Source organism: Lathyrus oleraceus, chromosome 5 (assembly GCF_024323335.1).
Source record: "Lathyrus oleraceus cultivar Zhongwan6 chromosome 5, CAAS_Psat_ZW6_1.0, whole genome shotgun sequence".
Lineage (NCBI taxonomy): Eukaryota > Viridiplantae > Streptophyta > Magnoliopsida > Fabales > Fabaceae > Lathyrus > Lathyrus oleraceus.
In genome coordinates this window covers 105,852,410-105,874,111 of record NC_066583.1, presented here as the reverse complement: position 1 = coordinate 105,874,111, position 21,702 = coordinate 105,852,410, and the positions used below count along the sequence as shown (strand labels likewise).

The 21,702-nt window shown below is 37.6% G+C and overlaps 1 non-coding gene across 1 annotated transcript; it reads left to right on the top strand.

The window, feature by feature from the left end:
* The first annotated feature begins 21,236 nt into the window (after positions 1-21,236).
* On the top strand, positions 21,237-21,343 carry LOC127088545 (small nucleolar RNA R71). Its single transcript, XR_007790376.1, has one exon. It is a non-coding gene; the product is annotated as a small nucleolar RNA R71 (small nucleolar RNA).
* The last annotated feature ends 359 nt before the right edge of the window (positions 21,344-21,702 follow it).

Here is a 21,702-nt window from a genome sequence, read left to right as displayed (position 1 = left end):
AAATAAAATAACGAATCTACAAAAAAAATTGGATTTTTTTTAGAATATGAAAATAGAAAAATGAGAAATTTGCGATTTTGAGGGTCCAAATTCCTTAGAAATGTTTTCAAAGGGAATACTATCTGTTGATTTTTTTTTCGATTTTCTGAAGAAAAAAAATCGGAGTAATGCGAAATAGTAACCTACAAAGTTACTTGATAAACTAAGATACTTGTCGCTATACTGCAACCTTGAAAATCATCAAACAAAAAAAATTGCTAACAATACTCTAAACTAGGATTCTAAAATTGACTAATATCAACAGAGAGTCCCCGACAACGAGACCGATTTGATTTGTTGTTGCACAGGGTCAAAACGAGTAAATAAAGTGTAGAATAAGGAAACGACACTCGAGTCATATCACATGGACTCTAAGTTAATATAACCAAATGAATGAAACGGAAATTGGGGTTTTAGATTTTTGGACAATTGAAAATAAAGAAAATGATTACAATTATGATTAATGGATTAATCTACTAGTTCAATAATTTCAGACTTATCATTATTTAAGATATGAATTCAATTCCTATTTAATTATAGTATCAATTAACAAGCATAATCAACACTATGTGAATTATATTTCTATTTGCCGCATTAAGCATGACGGTTAAAGACCGAGCAAAGTTAATGAATAAGCCAAGTTAACACGCGAAGTTAAGAAACATGCATCGATCGAATTTAATTAACCCTATTTTATGAGACTCAAATTAAGCAAACAAGATACACAAAACATGATTGAAAAGGAATTGAATAAAAATTGATACTATAACAACCTCAAAGTCTTGATGAAATTCCGAAACAGTAGATTAACCTTGGAGTTTAAGCGACTCTGTAATCCTAGTGCTCTTTTTTATTTCCTAAACTGTCTCCCTTTCCCTAATGTTGATTTTAACTTAAATAATAAAGAAAATTGGGCTTTAAGAGCACCAACCCGAAAAACAAAAGCCGACCAAAAACTAACTAATTTATTTTTATAAAGTCTGGAACGAAATCTAATAATTTGACTCTTTTGCACTCCGAGTTTGCTTATGGCATCAACATAAAACTTATATCTTTTTCTCTTAGATTTCGAACGCATATTAGAACGTTTCAATCTGATTCTCGTAGTCAAATTATGATATACACATTGGGAATATATCAAACTATAATTTATTCTGAAAATAAGCAAGAGAAATAAAACCTAAGAGAATTCAAACTTAACTAAAAAATCATATTGAAAGCAATGAAAATAACACGAGAAGTAATAGAATTGTCTTAGCACAAATTAAAATATGGTGCATTAAAATACAATGATCATATTTCAGCAAATCTGTCTATTCATACCCAATCCCATGGAAATCCATATGCATGCTCTCAGACATATTTTGCACTACATCCAAGACACGACAATATGATTTACATCTTTATCACTCATCTACTTCCTCTTTAATCTCGTATATACATATGTTGATTGGGGAAGGTGGTTTGATACCAAACATTCCACCTCTGGTTATTGTGTGTTTCTTGGGGATAACCTACTCTTGGTCCTCCAAATGAAAACCTACACTATCTCACTCTAGTGCTAAAGTTGAATACCATGGTGTCACCAATGTAGTTTCTGAATACCAGTCCAACATCAGCATATGAAACACATCGAAATAAATATTTATTTTATCGGGAAAAAATAGTTTGTGCTCTCCACATCCCCTCATGATATCAAATTGCAGATATATTTACCAAAGAACTTTCTTTAATATTGTTTCAGGATTTTAGAGACAGACTTATGGTTTGTCAACCTCCCGATTTGATTGAGAGAGAGTAATATAATAAAAACAAATAAAAACAAATAAAAACAAATCTATCTATATTTAGTATATATTGAATAGTTGCAATTAAACATTATTAGTACATTAATTTACTGTAATTATACATTATTAATTTTCTAACTAGTTAAATCAAAAAATTTATATTATTTATATTATTTAGACAAAATAACAATGGGATATTACTTTCTTAGAAATTTTTACTTAACTAACCCACTTTTTCAAAAAAAATCCCAAAATAACCCACTTTTTCAAATTAATTTCCAAACTACCTCACTTTTAAGAGGTGGCGCCAAATGAATTGGCGTCTGCTCTCTAAATTAAAGAGGAGATGCCAATTGGATTGGCTTATGCACATGGTGCTGCCAATCCAATTGGCGTCCATGTGTAAAAAAGGAGAGGAGGCACCAATTGGTCTGGCGCCTCTGTGTATTGCGTAATTTTTAGTTTGGTATAAATAGTGGTGTTGTGTGATTCATTTTTCCAAATATTTTTCATTATATTATAAACATTGTTCATTTTCGTCGCCGTTATGAAAAAGTGATTTATTCGAGAGACAAGCCTTCGACGGAGATGCTCTTTTGGAATATTTGTCGTTTCGAGCAACTATGAGGGAGTTGGTTAGTTGGTTAGACAGAAACATACCTAAAGGCGAAAAAATTAGAAGTATTGAGAGACTCGATGCCTTACGTGGATGGGTGCGAGTAAAAAATGATAAGGATGTTAGGGAAGTGATGTTTGGACCAAATGATATCAGTTTGATTGTTGTAATCAGTTAGAAATGTTGTTTTTAAATGTTGTTGTCGCGTAAAAAGTCAAGTGTTGTATAAATGGTCAATTTTGTAACTTTTGTACATGTATGAACTTTGGATATGATTGTATGAAATGTTATTTGATATTTGGATGCATTGACTGTTTAAAATGAATTGTATGGATATGAAAGATATTGAAATGAATGAACATGATAACATGAATCAATGGACACAAATTTTGAATGAATCAAGACCTAAGGACCAAAATGGACAATGATTATGACCTATCCAACGATTCATGGACCAAACACCAATGAAAATGGCATGGAATAGATTAAGTGATAAACTTGATGAATACCTAATCATGGATCAATGGACAAGACCATAACTTGGATGAACAATGCCAAGCATAAAACAAAAACTCTAGCAAGGGCCAAGATGTACAATGAACTAGGTCATAATCAAAGATTCATGGACCAAACAACAATGGCAATGCAAATGACATGAATGACATTGGCCTGATGAAATAGGTTAGGCATGGACTAGGCATCAAGATATGATCAGAGGATATGATCAGATGCAATGCTAGGGATAAATTAAATCAAGTGGAAGTTGTGATGCCATGGAAATGGGCTTGAACCAATGAACATAGACAAGCAAAAGATGAACATGTAAGGCCATGAAGTGAATGCTAACAGACCAAAGAAACCTCCATAATAGACCATGAACAAGTGGGCCTTGAATGGACTTTGACCAGGCAAGTGAAGCATACACAATGGATGATGCAACAAACATATGGTTACCAAACACCACAACAATCATTGCAACCCTTCCTCGACGCATCATTTACACCAATGTCTCCCTTTAGTCGTCCTGGTCGCCCTCGAATAACTCAAACACATCACAACTACTCTGGCATGGGTCACAAACTCAGCTATGACGATAACGCTTCATTGCAGGTGGTGGTGATGTTCTTGGGTCCTCAAATCCTTAAACACCTTGGGTGAATCATCAATGTGGGTTAGGGCCACACGTTTGGGTAGCTAGGGGATGTGGTACCGGAGGTCGGTTAGGTCATCTCGGTCAACGACATTAGTCTTTATGGTATTCGTATGTAAACGCATATTAATATTAATATTAATACCAATTAGTCTAATTTCGACTTTTATCTAAAATGTACGTTGTTTTTAAAAAAAATTACACAACACACATAGGTGCCGGACCAATTGGCACCTCCTTTAAAACCTAACACACAGGCGCCAATTGGATTGACAGCACCATATGCATAAACCAGTCCAATTGACATCACCTCTTAAAAATGGGATAGTTTGAAAATTAATCTAAAAAATAGATTATTTTAGAATTTTTATTGAAAAATGGATTAATTGAGGAAAAATTTCACTTTCTTACATAATCGAATTATACTATGGGCAAAGTAGTGACTACTTAGATTAGAAATAAAACATATATGTTGCTTTTGACGGATACATAGGATAAGGACACTGTAATTCTTGCATTTCATCTCTCAAGGACTTAGTACAAAGTAGCATTTTCCTTATATAAAACCATTTATTTTATTTTTCTGTTGTCCCCGTTTTTTTCTCAATGAATAATTTTTAAAAAATCAATATTTTAATTTTATAATTAAAAAAATATTTAATTGACATAGACCGCGACTAACTGCATAGAAATATTTTACACACGATTATTTATAATCTTTTAATATTTATAAGTGTTTGATTTTTGCTTAAATCACATGTAAAAATTCATCTATAAATACTTGTAATGTATCCACCTTGTAAATTTACACATAAATTAATCTATAAAAGAAATCCTATTTTTAACAACTTATAATTCTTTAATAAATCTATGTAATAATTAGTTAAAAAATATAAATAAAAAGAAAATATTTATTGTAACGAGAGAAAAACATCTATAAGAAAAAATTGACAAATTAAAATTTAATAGTGTAAATTATAGTTTTAATATCTTTTTAACTCTATATTTTAACTTTATGGTTTATTTTAGTCCTTTAAATTTAAAAGAGTCTATATTAATATTTAAACTCTTATGTTAATCATTTTTGTTTAATTAAAAATTTAAAAATTAATTACTAAAAACATCACTAATTTTAAAAAAAGATTAATATGTTTTAAAAAATTAAATGACAAAATGAACCGGTTTATAAATTAAGGTAGCGAAGCTAAGATAATAGATTAAAAAAGTATTTAACATCCATTATACTATTATCGAAATTTTTATCCAAATAACCTAAATTTTCAAAAAAAAATTCTAAAATAACCCACTTTTCAGATTATTTTCCAAAATACCCCACTTTGAAGAGGAGACGCCAGATGAATTGGCGTCTGCTCTTAAACTTAGAGAGGAGGTGCCAATTAGATTGGTTAGTCCACCTTGTGTTGTCAATCCAATTGGTGCATGTGTGTTAAGTTTTAAAGGAGACGCCAATTGGTCTGACACCTGTGTGTGTTTCGTATTTTTTTTGAAAAATATTATACATGATAGATAAAGTTGAAATTAGACCAATTCATATTAATATTAATACTCGTTTACACAAAAAAGACTAATGTCAATGACCGGGATCACCTAACCGATCTCCGGTCCCACATCCCTTAGCTACCCGAACTCGTGGCCCTAACCCATGTTGATGATTCATCCCAGGTGTTTGAGTATCTGAGGACCCAGGAACATCACCACCAACTGCAGGAGATTGCCTAAGATAGTCAGACAAATCAGCGTAGTCTTGTGTATGCATCGAAGGGGTACCATCATAGCTGAGTTCATGACCCATGCCAGAGTAGTTGGGTTGTGTTTAAGTTGTTGGAGGGTGACCGAGACGATTAAAGGGAGAGATTAGTGTGAATGATGCGTCGAGGAAAGGTTGAAATGATTGTTGTGGCGTTTGGTAGACATATGGTTGTTAAAGATTTTGGTTTTGCGATGTTTGGGCTTCTTGGCTATGATAGGAGGAGGGACGACTTGTGTTAAATGATCGTTGAGTGTTTTGGCTAAGGCGGCTATGATAGGGTGATGTGTTAGGTGCATAACAATGTTGGATGTCTTGATGATAATCTAGTTGTTGGTGGTGGTACGGGGTATTCAGTTGGCATCACAACTTCAGTTAAGACATGGTCTTGACGGTGCTTCCATTTGCGACACTCAGATCTAATGAAGCTTTGCCATGGGTTAAAGTTCCATTGATCGTTAACTTTGCTTAGATGCCATTCTCCTAGGTTTGTCGGGGGATCTAGGATGTGTTAAAGCACACCAAACTGTAATTTAACACGATCACTATTGTGCATCTCCACAGTGGTGAATCTTAGAATTGATATGCATGCAGTCCAAATGGTTGCGTCTTGTTCGTTGATTTCATGGCCATGATCCAAATTTAGATATGGATGTCAAATGAACTGAAATGTGAACATATATTAGATTATAAATTTGGTAGAAAAAATTAACAAATTTTTACGAAATAATTAGGTTAATGGAAATACATCAGTCGGTCGAAGGTGATCCAAGAAGTTGCGATACTGGGTAATATAGTGTCTAGGACACATGTTATAACTCATACCACGTGCCAACCATCTGCACCATAAAAGTAAAAATATTATTTAGAGATAATAAACGGTTAAAGTAAGTAAATATAGTCCATTTTTAAGAACTTACTTTTGGGCGTACGGGAATGTGAATGGGTTGTTGTTGACGGGTGTTAGGGACAGTAGTCTGGACCCAACCCCATGCTTGGAGTAAAACAACACATCCAGAAAATATAGATGTGTCTTTGTTTGCATTTTTACACAAAGAGCTATAAAGATAAGCCAAACAAGCAGACTCCCAACTGTAACTTCCTATTCTATCTACATGTCTTAGTAAAGGTAAATACATAACATGCATACTAGAACCACTACCTTCGGGAAATAAAAATAAACCAATTAAAAGCATAATGTAACACCTAGTTTTTATTATTCGAGCCTCTTCGGTAGAATTCTCATCTAACTGTAAGTTGTTATAATATGCCTTAAGGCGTGAAAGGAGTATACCTTGACCTCTTGATTTATCATCTAAGAAATCATCATCCAAGAGGTCCATGCAAATTGAATTCGCATAGTTGGTTTTACCATTCACCGCCTTACCTTCGATAGGCAGTCCCAATAACATGTAGACATCTTCTAACTTCACGGTATATTCACTGGTTGTAAACTAGAATGTGTGTGTCTCGGGACGCCATCTTTCACATAATACAAGAATAAATTTATTATCCACCGACCAAGACATTATTTTGCTTATATGTCCAAAACTGGCAAGTTCGACATACGGTTGAATCATCGAGTCCATGTGTACAAATTCGTGGACCCGAGTTCGAAACCTAGAAACATCATAAAAAAGAAACAACAAAATATGTTACTTTATAAAAGATAAACAAAAAATTAAGTATCGTTATTAAAAATTATTTTAGAAAAATAATACAAGAATTAAACGCTTACATAAGCTGATATGTTTGCAACTGTGCCTCTGTGCAATTCACCCATAGTGAGGAAAGACATCTTGTCGGAGTAAATATTTGAAATAATGGTTGTTTCAGATGAAAAAGTTGTTGTTGTAGAGGAAGAAGGGATTGCTGGTGAGGAAAAAATGTGAGACTTGCATGGCTATTAATAATGAGTGACATGCAAAGACATGCAAAATTTTGAATGCATGGATAATAGTGCTTGCATGCTAGCGCCAAATGGTTTGACTTACACATACAAATGTAACATGCTAGCGCCAATCAAACTAGCGCCTCCTAGGCTTGCATGCATGCATGGTCTTCACATAGTCTGGTGCTTGCATGGTTATCTGCATGCTGAGTTACGAGGTCTACAAGGAATACATGCTAACGCCAATTGGACTGACGCCCATGTACAAGGAATACAGGCTAGCGCCAATTGGACTGGCGCTAGGGCTTGCATGCTTGCCACATCACTTGTATATTTAAGTGTCTTACTATCTACATCCTACAATTAACACAAATTCATCTGCACAAAAAAATATTACTTTTCATCTGCACAAAAAATATTACAATGTCATATGCACCAAAATATACTATCAATGCTCACTGCAAGAGTGAGACATGTGAGTGTGATCTATACATGTTTTGTTTTCGAAACACCGATACTATCTGACTTACGATCAAGAGAAATTTAGATTTCTTGCCTTTGAAAAATGAATTGATTCCTGCATAGGATCTAGTCTTGTGTCACAAATCACGTATCAAAATCCAATTTTTTTCGAGAACAGTCAACGCAAATTTTTCCCGCTAAAGGTACGAGACGATGAAAATGTTGAATATATGTTTGTTACTTACAAACATTCTGGTTGCAACTCTATTGAGTTATATATTAGATAACTAATCAAGTTGAATCTCAACAAGCTCAACAATCTCAAATAACTAATCAAGTTGAATCTAACGAATTTGATTCAGAAAACTCGATGCAGTCGACCCAGAAGCAGAAGCAGAAGACAACATCGTTGATGAAGAAGAAGAAGAGACCGAGACACAGGTCAGTCATATGTTGAACAACAACATTGAAGATGACAATCATCCAATGCCATTACCTCCAAGTCATGTATATAATCCGCCTCAACATATGACAAACATGGATCTGCATGACGATGAAACATCCAACAATGTTTTTTATAACCCGTATCAACGATTAGAGGGTGAGTTAAAAGTGGGAGACATATTCTGCACTAGAGATCAAATAACAAGAATCGCCACCGTGCTTTTATTGTTTCCAAGGGAAAAGGGAAAAAGTACGAACAAAACCCAAAAGTAAGAAGTTTTCAAATCAAAACTAATAAAAAGTCAGAGATCACAGGTAAGGGGGTTGGTTACACAGAGGGAAGGTGTTAGCACCCAAAGTGTCCTAGGTACTCCTAGGGAGCCCTTTTTGTGTGCATACGTACTTGGTATAAAGTGATGTTTACAAATAAATAGAATGGGGGGATGAGAAAAGAATTCATTAATTATATTTTTGTGTTTGACAAGACCTTCGATCTTGTGCCTACTGATGCGTGCTTTTCGCAAGTGTACGAACGCGTCAGAGTAATATAAAAGATTGTCGAATCCACATAGACCAAATGTCAATCTATCGTTATCTATTGTTATGGTGTTTATCAAAGGCAATCAAAATAGGTGTTTTTGTAGTGTGCAATGAAAAGTAAAGTGTTGAATAAAGATTAATTAATAAAGACAGGGTCGAATGTAATTCACGTAATTAATTGATAATCCAAGTATTTGCTAGCAGAGCTACTTATGGACAGTGTTTCCTACTTTGAAAAGAACTAATTTAACAGGAACTGTCGCTTTCGCGTATTCAGAACCGAGTTGTACTCCCTAATCAAACCCTCTTATTGTCACTTATAAAAAGGTGCGCATTACGTTAGAGTAGTAAACCTATTTTTAAGAAATATAGTATCTTGACTAAGTTGAAAAGTATTATAACCTAGATTTCTTAACCAAAAGAGGTTCTTACGAACCAGACTCTAAACTTATAAACGCGTCCGAAAATAGTTTTAAAATCTCTTTTCTTCTTAATGTTAAAATCTCCTAATGAACTAAACAAAGCACTTTCGCTGTTTTTGAAATAGTTAAAAACAATTAAGTTTAAAAAGACGTTGGACGGCTTTCGATCTTACCCAACGGAATTGAAGTGCGGGAAAACTTAATTTGAAAGTTAAAATAGCCCTTAAGTGTTTCTACGAACAATTGTACGGATTATCGGTTCAATTATGATCCTTACATTCTAACCTTATAAATTTAGCTAGACATGGTAAAGTAAAAGTGCATTAAAATAAATAAAAGTAGTGCGAGTGCGGAAAGTAAATAAAAGTAGTGCAAGTGCGGAAAGTAAATAATTTAAAGCGAGTGCGAGGAAATAAATAAAAGTAAAGCGAGTGCGAGGAAATAAATAAAGTAAAGCGAGTGCGAGAAATAAATAAAGTAAAAGCGAGTGCGGGAAATAAATAAAATAAAAGCGAGTGTGGGAAATAAATAAAATAAAAGCGAGTGCGGGAAATAAATAAAATAAAAGCGAGTGTGGGAAATAAATAAAGTAAAGGCGAGTAATAAAAACCTGCTCCAATCGGAGGGCTGAGTAAATTGCAATGCGGAAAAGAAAATGGCGGTAGGATTAACTTCCTTCCAAAGTGCTTCAAACTCGATTACAGACTCTATCACAGACTTGATTACACGATTGTGGTAACACTCCAATGCGAAGCGATTACCACTATAAAATACTGAATATATGCCTAAGTGAAACAAAGTTGCTTCCGAGTTTGCCTCTGCTCTAAGTTTGGATGATTGTAAAAGTGAATTTACGTTTCTATTAATAGGCAAGTAAAAAGATGGAAATGACTTGGATGCCCTTCAACTTGAAAATATGAGGGAACCGTTTTTCCTCTTGTGGCGCCCGCCACAAGGCCATGGCGCCCGCCACAAGGCCATGGCGCCCGCCACAAGCACAATATGGGGCGCCTTAGTGGAAGTAGTGGGAAAACGTGGGAGTTGATGGAAGTTGAATTTGACACGTCATGGCTTGGTATGTGGCGCCCGCCATTGGGTAGGCCATAAGAGCAAAATGCTGAATTTTAGGGTTTTTGGCTCTTTTTCGCTCCTTTTCTCGATCGGGGCTCCGATTAAAGTGAAAACCTGAAAACAAAGGAAAACATACCAATAACACAACAAAATGATAATAAAACAGCTAGAATGCATGTGAAATCGGAGTTGAAAATACGTAAATTTTAGTGTGATCAAACTCTCCCACACTTAAACCTTTGCTTGTCCTCAAGCAAAACATTAAAAAGCTCATAAAAGAAAAACTGGTGTAAACGAGTGCTTCAGGTAAAAATTCTAAGTTCAAGTCGGGATGCAGTGATAGGTACTAACTGAGTGAACTAAGGGTATCATGATGACACTAATCCGCGAATACGGACATAAAATTCATTCCTATATTAACCAACCCATATTATCCCACAATACCTAGGCCTGCCTCTTCATCTCTTTTGTGTCCTTTTCATTCAGGCGCAATCACATTAAGCCCGTTATCCGTACATGCTTCATAGTAGAGTGGCCTGTTAGTGATTATTATCAGAGCTTGGGGTTTCTGGCACATAAACATGTGTAAACCCTTTTATTGGACCCAACTGTAGTTGTGGGGGATCAGATCGTAATCCGCCCTACCGAGTTCAGTGCCAGATACCTCTGAACCAACTAGCAGTGGGTACTGCTTTTCTTATTCTTTTTCTTTTTGTAGCAATTTTTTTACAATTCTTTGGTTTAAATGACTTTGTGAGGGTCACCTATACCGGAGTTGCCTTTTTGCTTTCTTTTATTTTTTTATTTTTTTCTGGATCATTCACTTATTTGCATCGGTCCCCTACGTAGAGGATGCGTAGGCCGGAGCTGACTGCTGAGATAAACTACTAAGGACTTATACGGAAATGATGATTAAGGCCATGGTATATGGGGTTTCGGGAATGATTCCTATATTTACGAAGCTTATGGTGGTAAAATAGATACTGATGTTTCGCAAAGTTCTCCCAAGTCACCGCATCCTTACTCAAAACATGTCCTTAAAACCTGAAAACTTTCGAAATAACACTATTTTCTTTTGCAAAAATTTTTTTAGTGGGGCTAAAGGTATGGGGAGGTAGGATTGTACTAAAGATCTACTATATTTGGTGACTCGTCAGACTCATGCATTATACTAAGAAGCAAAATAGACAACTAAAAGGAAATAACAATAAATAAACTATCTAAAAACAGTAAAGAAAAAGCGATAAAGGAAAAACGGAAAAGCAAAATAAAGAAAAGACGATAGAGTCTCCTCCCACACTTAAATCGAACATTGTCCTCAATGTTTCGAAATAAGATAAGGAAGAGTTACCTGGAAACCTATTGCTGACCACTAGTTCCCTCGCCATCCTGAGGGGGACGACGTGATCGGGTACGACGACGGTCTCTTTGATCCATCCTCGCCTGCAGGGCATCCTGAGCAGTCCTCACGTCTCGAAGGTGACCTAAAATGGTACCCTGAGTGTTTTCTACGAGAGCAATGTGTTGCTGGTGGTAGTGTTGCTAACGGGCTTGTGTATCTGTAATCACTTGCAGGGACTGTAGAACAGTGTCGTAGGACCTGTCTGTCCTCCACTGCGATTCTTGCATGAAGTTCATATTATCCGTCATTTGTTGCTGGAGGGTAGAGAGTAGGTCGTCACGCCTTTTCTCTCTAGCCATGTGGTCTCGCCACATCTCTTTTGTAATATAGAAGCCAGGAGTGGTACCTGCAGAAGAAGAAGATGGTGTGGTGTGTGGTGGTGAAGGATGATGGGGGGACACATGTGGTACGGGAGATCTCTTTCTCCGATCATATTCATCATCGGTGTCATGTCCCGCCTCATCAGGAATGTTAGGAGGAGAGGACCCAAAACAGGTGGAGCATCTAAATCGTAGGTCCAATTCCTCTCATCATGTATATCTGTACGTCTAGTGCAAGGTAGAATAATAGATGGGATGGCTACACCATGAACCATAAGTGTATAACCTTCTTCTCTCCTTGAGCGGCACAATTTCATGTCTCTCAGAAATTTTAAGTTAATTGTGCGAGGAGATAAGGGGTCTAGGGTAGCCATCTCATTGTTCAGGTTAAGTGCCCGAGCAATAGACGTAATCAATCCACCAAAAGAAATTGGTCCCGCCTTATTCAGAGTTAAAATCATATGGGCGAGCATGAACGGAACCTAATTAATTCGCCTATTTGTGAGGCTTCCTTGCAAATATAGAAGCTCTCTAGCGTTAACCTTATTTGGATTCTCCCGGCCAAAAATAGTGCATGCCAACAGATATCTAAAAACTCTGATGGTCGGGTTATGGATAGTTGAGGCAAGAACTCCTTCAAAAGAGTTTATGGAAGTGTTTGATAAACGCTCCCAGAAGGAAAATACCTCAACAGACCATTCGGAATCCAAAGGGGCCTCACAAATAGCACCTTCCCCATGAGGGATCCCTAACAAGCTGGCTAGTTCGTCGGTACTGAATTGGTATTCAACAGCAAACATTCTAAATTTGACAGTACCAACTGTGCTAGCAGTGTTAGGGTTGACAATATAAATTAAGGAACTTAACAATTCGATTGTCAACTGCTCATAGGTGGGTTCTTTGTTGATAAAGAAATTATGCAAACCTAAGTTGTCTAATAAATGGAAAATGCTATGGTAGATACCTAAAGTGTAGAGACAGTTTTCGTCAACACACCTTGTCGGGAGGATTTCCCGATTTTGCAACCGTTCAATAATTTTTCTTTGTCTCTCCCCCGGTTTCCCTCCTCGAAGAATGAATCCGTTAAACTCCATTTGAATGCTCTTGAAGAAGATGAAGTGGTTGGTGAAAAGGTTGGATTTTTACAAAATCCGACGGATGAAATCGAAAATGGAAAGTGGATTACTGGTTTGTGTGGTATGGTGGTTAGGAAAGTATGAGCTTTTTGTGGGTTCAAGGACTTTTTTCCAAGGTGAAAAAATGGGTTTGGGAGGTTGTAAGTTGCAAAAATGGTGAAGAAAAGGGGTCTTCCCCGACCATTTACAGACGCTGTGGCGGGCGCCACAGGTCCTATGGCGGGCACCACAAGGCAAAATCTGGCTGGGCCAGATTTTGGTCCTTTGGTTTGGGCTTCTCTTGTCTTTTGGCTTTGAGGGGTCTGGATAGCATTTGTCTTGTGATTCTCCTAGTTTCTTTGACTTGCATAATTTTATAAAAGTAAAGACGAAAATAAAAAATAAAACTGAAACAAAAAACAAAAACAGAAATTAAATATAAATAAATAAATAACTGAAAAATTAAAATGCAAATAAAATAAATATAAAACATATATAGATAAAAATAGAAATACTAATGTATAGTAGTAGTTTATATAATATTCAGATGCTATAATATAAAATGAGTAATGCAAATACGAGAAATATATAAAAGAGAAATAAAATGAAATGAAATGGTGAGATCAGGTAGTAGGGGTGTCGTCTGCCTGAGTGGATCCACGGAGCACGGCTATCTCCTGCCTGAGCTCTGCGATCTCCTGATATAGACAATCGGCTTCAGTAGCATGGGTGAGATCAGACACTCCCATCTGTAAAGTTAGGTCAGCCACATCCTGTCTAAGCACTACGATCTCTCTACGACACTCAGCAATCTGGGTGCGTATGTCGGGTGTCTGCAATGAATGATTATTAGAGAAAATAGTGATTCTAGGAGATGGTGGTGTAGGCGTGTATTCAGCAACGGGTGGCGATCTCGGTGCCTCGACGGTCTCTCCCTGGCCTTTTAGAGCATAGCTCCAATTCGCTGGATCATGCACACTGGTCATCATAGGGTCTGGCAGTGTGAAATAATGGATAGCCTCACTGTCGACTAGCAATCGGAACTGACATGGGTGGAAAGAGGCTCTCCTCATCAATCCTCTGGTCAAACAGAAATCGATGTCCATGGTAGTGTATCCACAATAGGTCCGAAGATGCAATAGCTTGCGAGACAGACCTAAAGCGACAACAATCTGTGTGATGATTCCACCAACATGGATGACTCCTTCGGTGGATCTGGAGATACCGCTGAGATTGTCTAATAAAAAGTTCCCACATGCTACTGGGCGAGACTGGGATGCACAAAATAATAGGAAGATCTCCTCTTCACTCAGTAGTGCCTCTGCATCCGGTCTTCCCAGGAAGGAATGTGCTAATATCATTTGAAAGTATCTGAAGGCGGGGTTATGTATGACATGAGACAGCTGCATAGATGGATCCTGGCTTCCGCCACCTGATATATCACTCCAAAATTTCTCCACTTCCTTACCTAGGAAATATCCCATAGGTGTCTCCGGGATAGCATCAGGAGTAGTCTGGAAACCCAATAAGTCGTCGAACTCTTTCTGGCTGAAGGAGTACTCAACCCCGAAAAGCCTGAAAGCAGCATACCCATCTGGTCCAGAGTATGGGTCATAGTCGAATGAACTCAGGAACTCCAAAGTCAGGTTCCTATATGTGTTACTCAAATCATCAGCAAACTCGTCCCAGTGAAGCTGGTGGCTAAGGAATCGGATACTAGGCTCGATACCCAGTGCCTCCATACAGTGCTGGTCAGGATAACGTGTGGGTGCCATAGGGCGCTGATACAAAGCGATGTAACGCTCCCTCTGAGCATTATCTCTATAGGCCACATGCATGTCATCAAAATCCTGCATCCTGGTAAAAGTTAAGAAAGTGATCCTGAAAATACAAACCATTCAAATCTTAGTCTTAATGCAAAACATGATAAAATAAAATAAAAATAAAAATTAAATAAATGCGAAAAAGGTAAAATGAAAGAAAAACCATGGGTTGCCTCCCACTCAACGCTTATTTAACGTCAATAGCTTGACGATTAGAATTTATACACCTGTAGTAGTAGGAATTGGTGGATCAATCAGGGTGTGGCTCGAGTAGTATGCTGGAATCTCTCCTCCTTCGTAGAGCTTCAGTCGTTGTCCATTTACAATAAATGGACTACAGGTATCGTTCTTGATTTCTATGGCTCCGGATCTCAGAATCTTGGATACTTCGAAAGGACCAGTCCATCTTGAACGTAGCTTTCCAGGGAAGAGTCGCAACCTAGTGTTGAAAAGGAGAACATAATCGCCTATATTGAAGTTTTTCTTTACTATTCTTTTGTCGTGATAGGCTTTTGTCCTCTCTTTATATATTTTTGCATTCTCGTAGGAAGATTGCCTAAGCTCTTCTAATTTATGAATGTCTAGGGTACACTTTTCTCCAACGGCTAGGTAGTCTAAATTCAAAATTTTAATGGCCCAATAGGCCTTATGCTCTAATTCGAACGGTAAGTGACAAGATTTTCCATAGACTAGTTGGTAAGGAGTAGTTCCTATAGGGGTTTTGAAAGCGGTTCTATAGGCCCATAATGCTTCTTGAAGCTTCTGAGACCAGTCTCTCCTAGAAATAGAAATAGTTTTCTCTAGGATTTGTTTTATCTCCCTATTAGATACTTCTACTTGGCCACTAGTTTGTGGGTGGTACGGTGTTCCTACTCTATGCCTAACTCCATATTTTCTTAAAAGTTTGTCAAATATTCTCGATACAAAGTGTGATCCTCCATCGCTTATGACTAAACGTGGTGTTCCAAATCTAGGGAATATATAGTTTTTAAATAATTTGATTACTACCCTAGTGTCGTTTGTGGGTGCAGCTATAGCTTCAATCCACTTAGACACATAGTCTACAACTACTAAGATATACCTGTTTCCTAAGGATGGTGGAAAAGGTCCCATGAAATCTATACCCCATACGTCAAAGAGTTCTACTTCCTGAATGTTTCTTAAGGGCATTTCATCTCGTCTTGAAATGTTTCCAGTGCGTTGGCATCTATCACATTTGACAATGCAAGCATAGACATCACGCCACATGGTAGGCCAGAATAGGCCAGCTTGAAGAATCTTGGTGTATGTCTTAGAGGTGCTCGCATGTCCACCATAGGGTGCAGAATGACAATGCTCGATAATACTATTTACCTCTTCTTCTGGAACGCAACGGCGAAAAATGCCATCTTTACCCCTTTTGAAAAGGAGCGGTTCGTCCCAATAGAAGTTTCTCACATCGTGGAAGAATTTCTTCTTGCGGTGGTAGTCAAGATCAGGGGGTACTATATCAGCAGCTAGGTAATTAACGAAATCCGGATACCAGGGTACGTTACTTATTGCTAAGGAATTTTGGGGGTGCTCATAAGGATCTAGGTTATTGTCTTCAATGGTTTCTACTCTAGCGATCAGTCTATCATAGGCGAAATCATCGTTTATGGGTACTAGTTCAGGTTTTAGATGTTCTAGCCTAGAAAGGTGATCGGCTACTACATTTTCAGTGCCTTTTTTTATCTCTTATGTCTAAATCAAACTCTTGTAGTAATAGAATCCATCGGAGTAACCTGGGCTTGCCATCTTTTTTACTTAATAGGTAACGAATGGCAGCATGATCGGTGTAAACAATAATTTTTGCTCCTACTAGATAAGATCTAAATTTGTCTATAGCCAAAACTACAGCGAGTAATTCTTTTTCAGTTGTTGCATAATTAAGTTGGGCAGCATCTAGGATTCTACTGGCATAATAAATGGCATGTAATTTTTTATCTTTCCTTTGTCCTAGAACGGCTCCAACTGTGTAATCACTAGCATCGCACATTATCTCGAAAGGTTCCGACCAATCAGGCGGTTTCATAATGGGTGCAGATACTAATGCTTGCTTTAAAAGATTAAATGTGTCATTACATTTTTCGTCGAAAATGAATTCAGCATCTTTCATTAAAAGTCCGGTTAAAGGTTTGGTTATTTTGGAGAAGTCCTTAATAAAACGCCGGTAGAATACAGCGTGTCCAAGAAAGCTTCGGACTTCTCTGATGGTTTTTGGTGGTTTTAGGTTTTCTATAACTTCTATTTTAGCTTTATCTACCTCTATACCTTTTTTCGGAAACTATATGTCCTAAAACTATTCCTTCGGTTACCATGAAATGACACTTTTCCCAATTTAGCACGAGGTTCACCTCCACGCATCTCTCCAAGATTTTCTCAAGGTTAGCAAGACAACCGTGGAAATCAAATCCGCAAACCGAGAAATCGTCCATAAACACTTCCATGATCCCATCTAGGTAATCTGCGAAGATTGACATCATGCAGCGTTGGAAAGTAGCTGGGGCATTACAGAGGCCGAATGGCATTCGCCTGTAGGCAAAAGTTCCATAAGGGCATGCAAAGGTAGTTTTTTCTTGATCTTCGGGGTGAATAGGTATTTGGAAGAATCCAGAGTATCCATCTAGATAGCAGAAGTAAGAGTGTCTGGCTAGACGCTCCAACATCTGGTCTATAAATGGTAAAGGGAAATGGTCCTTCCTAGTTGCTTTATTTAATTTTCTATAATCTATACACATCCGTCATCCTCCTTCTAAACGTTTTGCTACATGTTTGCCTTTATCGTTTTGCACAACTGTGATGCCTCCCTTTTTAGGTACTACATGCACAGGGCTCACCCACTTACTATCCGAGATCTGGTAGATTATACCTGCCTCAAGTAACTTAAGAACTTCCTTTTTAACAACATCACTCATTATAGGGTTTATTCTTCTCTGATGCTCCCTAGAGGGTTTTGAATCTTCTTCTAGCGAAATCCGATGCATGCATACATATGGGCTTATACCTTTCAGGTCAGAGATATTATATCCTAAGGTTGAGGGATATCTTCGTAAAACGTCTAAAAGTTGGTTCATTTCCTCTTGGCTCAAGGTAGCACTAACTATCACTGGACGATTCATCTTTTCATCGAGGAACTCATATCTCAGGTTCTTAGGCAGTTCCTTAAGTTCTAAGGTTGGTTTCTTAGGGCATGGCATAGGATCTGGGGTAAGGGATAAACATTCGTAAAGGTTATCATCGATGTAGGGTTTCTTAAAGTCATCATCTTCCCTTATGAGAGTTGATGGTAACTTAATTGTTTTTATAATTTCTTTTTGTTCTAATTCTCTAACACATTCATCAATGATATCTAAGGCATAACACGAGTCTCCCATCACAGGTGCCATAAGAAATTTCGAAAGTATAAATTCTATTTTCTCGTCACCTACCTCAAATGTCAACTTTCCTTTCTTGACATCTATTATGGCTCCTGCAGTCGATAAGAATGGTCTACCTAGTAGGATTGGTATATCATTGTCCTCTTTGATGTCCATGACAACAAAATCAGTAGGGATAAATAACTGACCTATCCTAACAGGGACATCTTCTAAAATGCCTATCGGATATTTAACAGATCTATCGGCTAACTGAAGTGACATCTTAGTGGATTGTAATTCTCCTAAGTTTAATCTCTCACAAACTGCTAAAGGCATTAAACTCACACTAGCTCCTAAGTCTAGAAAAGCTTTTTCGATGACATGGTTACCCAAAAGGCAAGGAATGGAGAAATTTCCAGGATCTTTATCTTTCTTTGCTAATTTGTCCTCGGAAATAGCATTACATTCCAAAGGCTTCGGATCGTCAAGTCTACGTTTGTTGGTAAGGATGTCTTTCAGAAACTTTTCATAAGAAGGTATTTGGGTGATGGCCTCTGTGAAGGGGATTTCTGTAGGAGAATTGCCATCCAAGGCGCATCGGAATTTAAAATTTTCTCCATTTAGTGATCCTTACGAATGGGCATGATCAGTGATAGAATCGTTACCTCTTAAGGCGATTCAAACCTTTGGTGCAGATCTCTGATAATGATCAAAACCTTTGATACAAATCCACGGGGCGATCACGAACGTTGAACGATGACAACGTCTCTACTCAGTCCACATGAACGGATTCCTTCAATCGCAGTGCTAGCTGTTTGTGAATGAAGGCTTTGAGTGAGAGAAAGAGAGATACGAAATTCCAAATCTTCAGTTGTGTTGTATTCCCATACAAAGCTTCTGCACAAGAGCTCTATTTATAGAACCACTTGTGTGGGCTTCAAGCCAAAAAGCCCACTTAAGTGCATTTTGGCCTATATCTCATAATATGCCAAAATCACTTAAGTACTTGGTACCTTACCATATTTCGTATTCTGCTTAAGTACACCGTACCTTACGATGTTCCTTAATTATTCTATCTCTCATCAATCCGTCCTTTGTGTGTGACCCTATAGGTTTTCGCAACGTTGGCAATTATATTAAATCACACATTTAACATAATAAACAGTGAGCGGTATCTAGCAACACATCACTGCTACCCAAGTCACGAAAATGTCATGTGATCTGACAAAACCTCTTGTGATAATAATTATGTGTATAATTACCCCTTTGCCCTTATGTCTATATTGAACACAAGGTATAGACCGTGTCACCCTTGTCCAGTTCAATATTGGGCCCATAGACATTTATCCTGTTACGCAGGATTGGCAAATTCCATCTAGGACACTCATGTCCCTCAGCATGCTTTGTGGAGTACTCATCAACTGTCTTTATGGTCATCCAGTTACGGATAACGTTGGATCAGTAATAAGGCACTCAACTCTACATCTAGGATCCATAGTGGTTTCAGGTCGAAGAGTGGTATACACTATTATCACCATGAGAATAACTTATGACACTTTGCATAACTTTCTATATAGTATTCTCATAGCGGGTCAATCCGGTATAAATATTACTCCTAATATTCATACTTATGTTTAAGACTTGATAACTCTTTATCCATGATCCATGAGATGTGATCATCAGTCTACAAACATAATAGTCTTAATGCTTTAATGTTATCCCACTTTACATTAAAGCTCGACTACGGATACTTTAAGAATAGTGCCCTTATGTTTAATGTGTTCTCATGATTAAGTCACACTTAATACATTAAACGGACTATCTATTCTAGGGACTTTATTAATCAACCATAATAAAGAAAATGCCTTTTAAATAATTCGATACAAGTACCAAAAGTATTGGCCTCTAGGGCTTACACCAACAATTTCTACATGAAGTTTTTCTACAACTTTAATAAATTTTTGATACTGTTTATTGATCTGGGTTTGTTTGAGTCTTTGCGGATATGGTATAGGTGGTTTATATGGCGGGGGCGGTACGTAAGTTTTATCTTTAGGTTTTTCTCCTTTTTCTCGACCTTCCTGGTTTTCAGATTCCTCTGGTTCCTTTACTTCGTCCGGGGGTTTGGTACATTCCTTAGAAGTTTCGGGTTCACTCAATCTAGGGTTTGGTGGCTCATCATAAGCGTTCCCACTTCATAGGGTAATGGCATTGGCTTGTCCTCTCGGATTTTGTTGAGGTTGTCCAGGGAATTGTCCTCCAGGAGTAGTCTGAGGGGCTTGGTTTAAAGCTACCTGAGAGATCTGGGTTTCAAGCATTTTGGTATGAGTAACTATTTGGTCAACCTTGGTTCCTAACTGAGTAATCAATTCGTTAACATGAATGTTTTGGTTCATGAACTCCTTGTTTTGTTGGGTTTGAGCGGTGATAAAATTTTCCATAATTTTCTCAAGGCTCGGCTTTGGTGGTACAGGTTGCATAGGTTAATTTGATCTTGGGGCTTGATAACTAGGTCTCGGAGGTGCATTATTTTGAATAGGGTTATTGTTTTTATAGGAGAAGTTCGGGTGATTCCTCCATCCAGGGTTATAGGTATTCGAGTATGGGTTCCCTTGGGTGTAGTTCACTTGCTCAGAGTGGGTTTCGTTTAATAGACTGCATTCTGCAGATTGGTGTCCTTTGGTTCCACATATCTCACAATCCGACGAAACTGTGGCTACAGTATTCGGGTTTATGCACATATGCTCGACCTTGAGGGCTAATGCGTCCATTTTAGCTTGCATCATGTCTATAGAGCTTAGTTCATACACTCCTCCTTGGGCTTCCTTCTTCTCAACTGTCGCTCGTTCGACTCCCCATGATTGATGGTTTTGAGCCATGTCTTCGATGAGGGCACTAGCTTCAGGATAAGGTTTGTTCATCAGAGCACCGCCTGCGGCAGCGTCGATGGTCATCTTTGTGTTGTAATGAAGTCCATTATATAAGGTTTGAATGATTAACCAATTTTCTAAGCCATGATGTGGGCATGCTCGTAACAACTCTTTATATCTCTCCCAAGCTTCGAACAACGATTCTCCTTGGTTTTGGGTAAATCTAGTTATATGGTTTCGAAGAACGGCGGTCTTACTCGGGGGAAAATATCTAGCAAGAAAAACTCTTCTAAGGTTATCCCAAGTCGTAATGGAATTGGGTGGAAGGGAATCTAACCATGATAGGGCTTTATCTCTGAGGGAAAAAGGGAATAATCTTCAACGTATTGCCTCAGGAGAAGCTCCATTGGTTTTAAAAGTGTCTGCTAATTGAAGAAATATTTTTAAATGCTGGTTAGGGTTCTCGGTAGCGAGACCTGTGAATTGTCTCTGTTGCACTAGTTGCAACAGGGATGGTTTAAGTTCAAAATTATTAGCTGGTATGGTTGGGTTTACTATACTAGAACTAGGTTCTTCATTAGATGGTTGAGCGAAGTCCTTAAGAG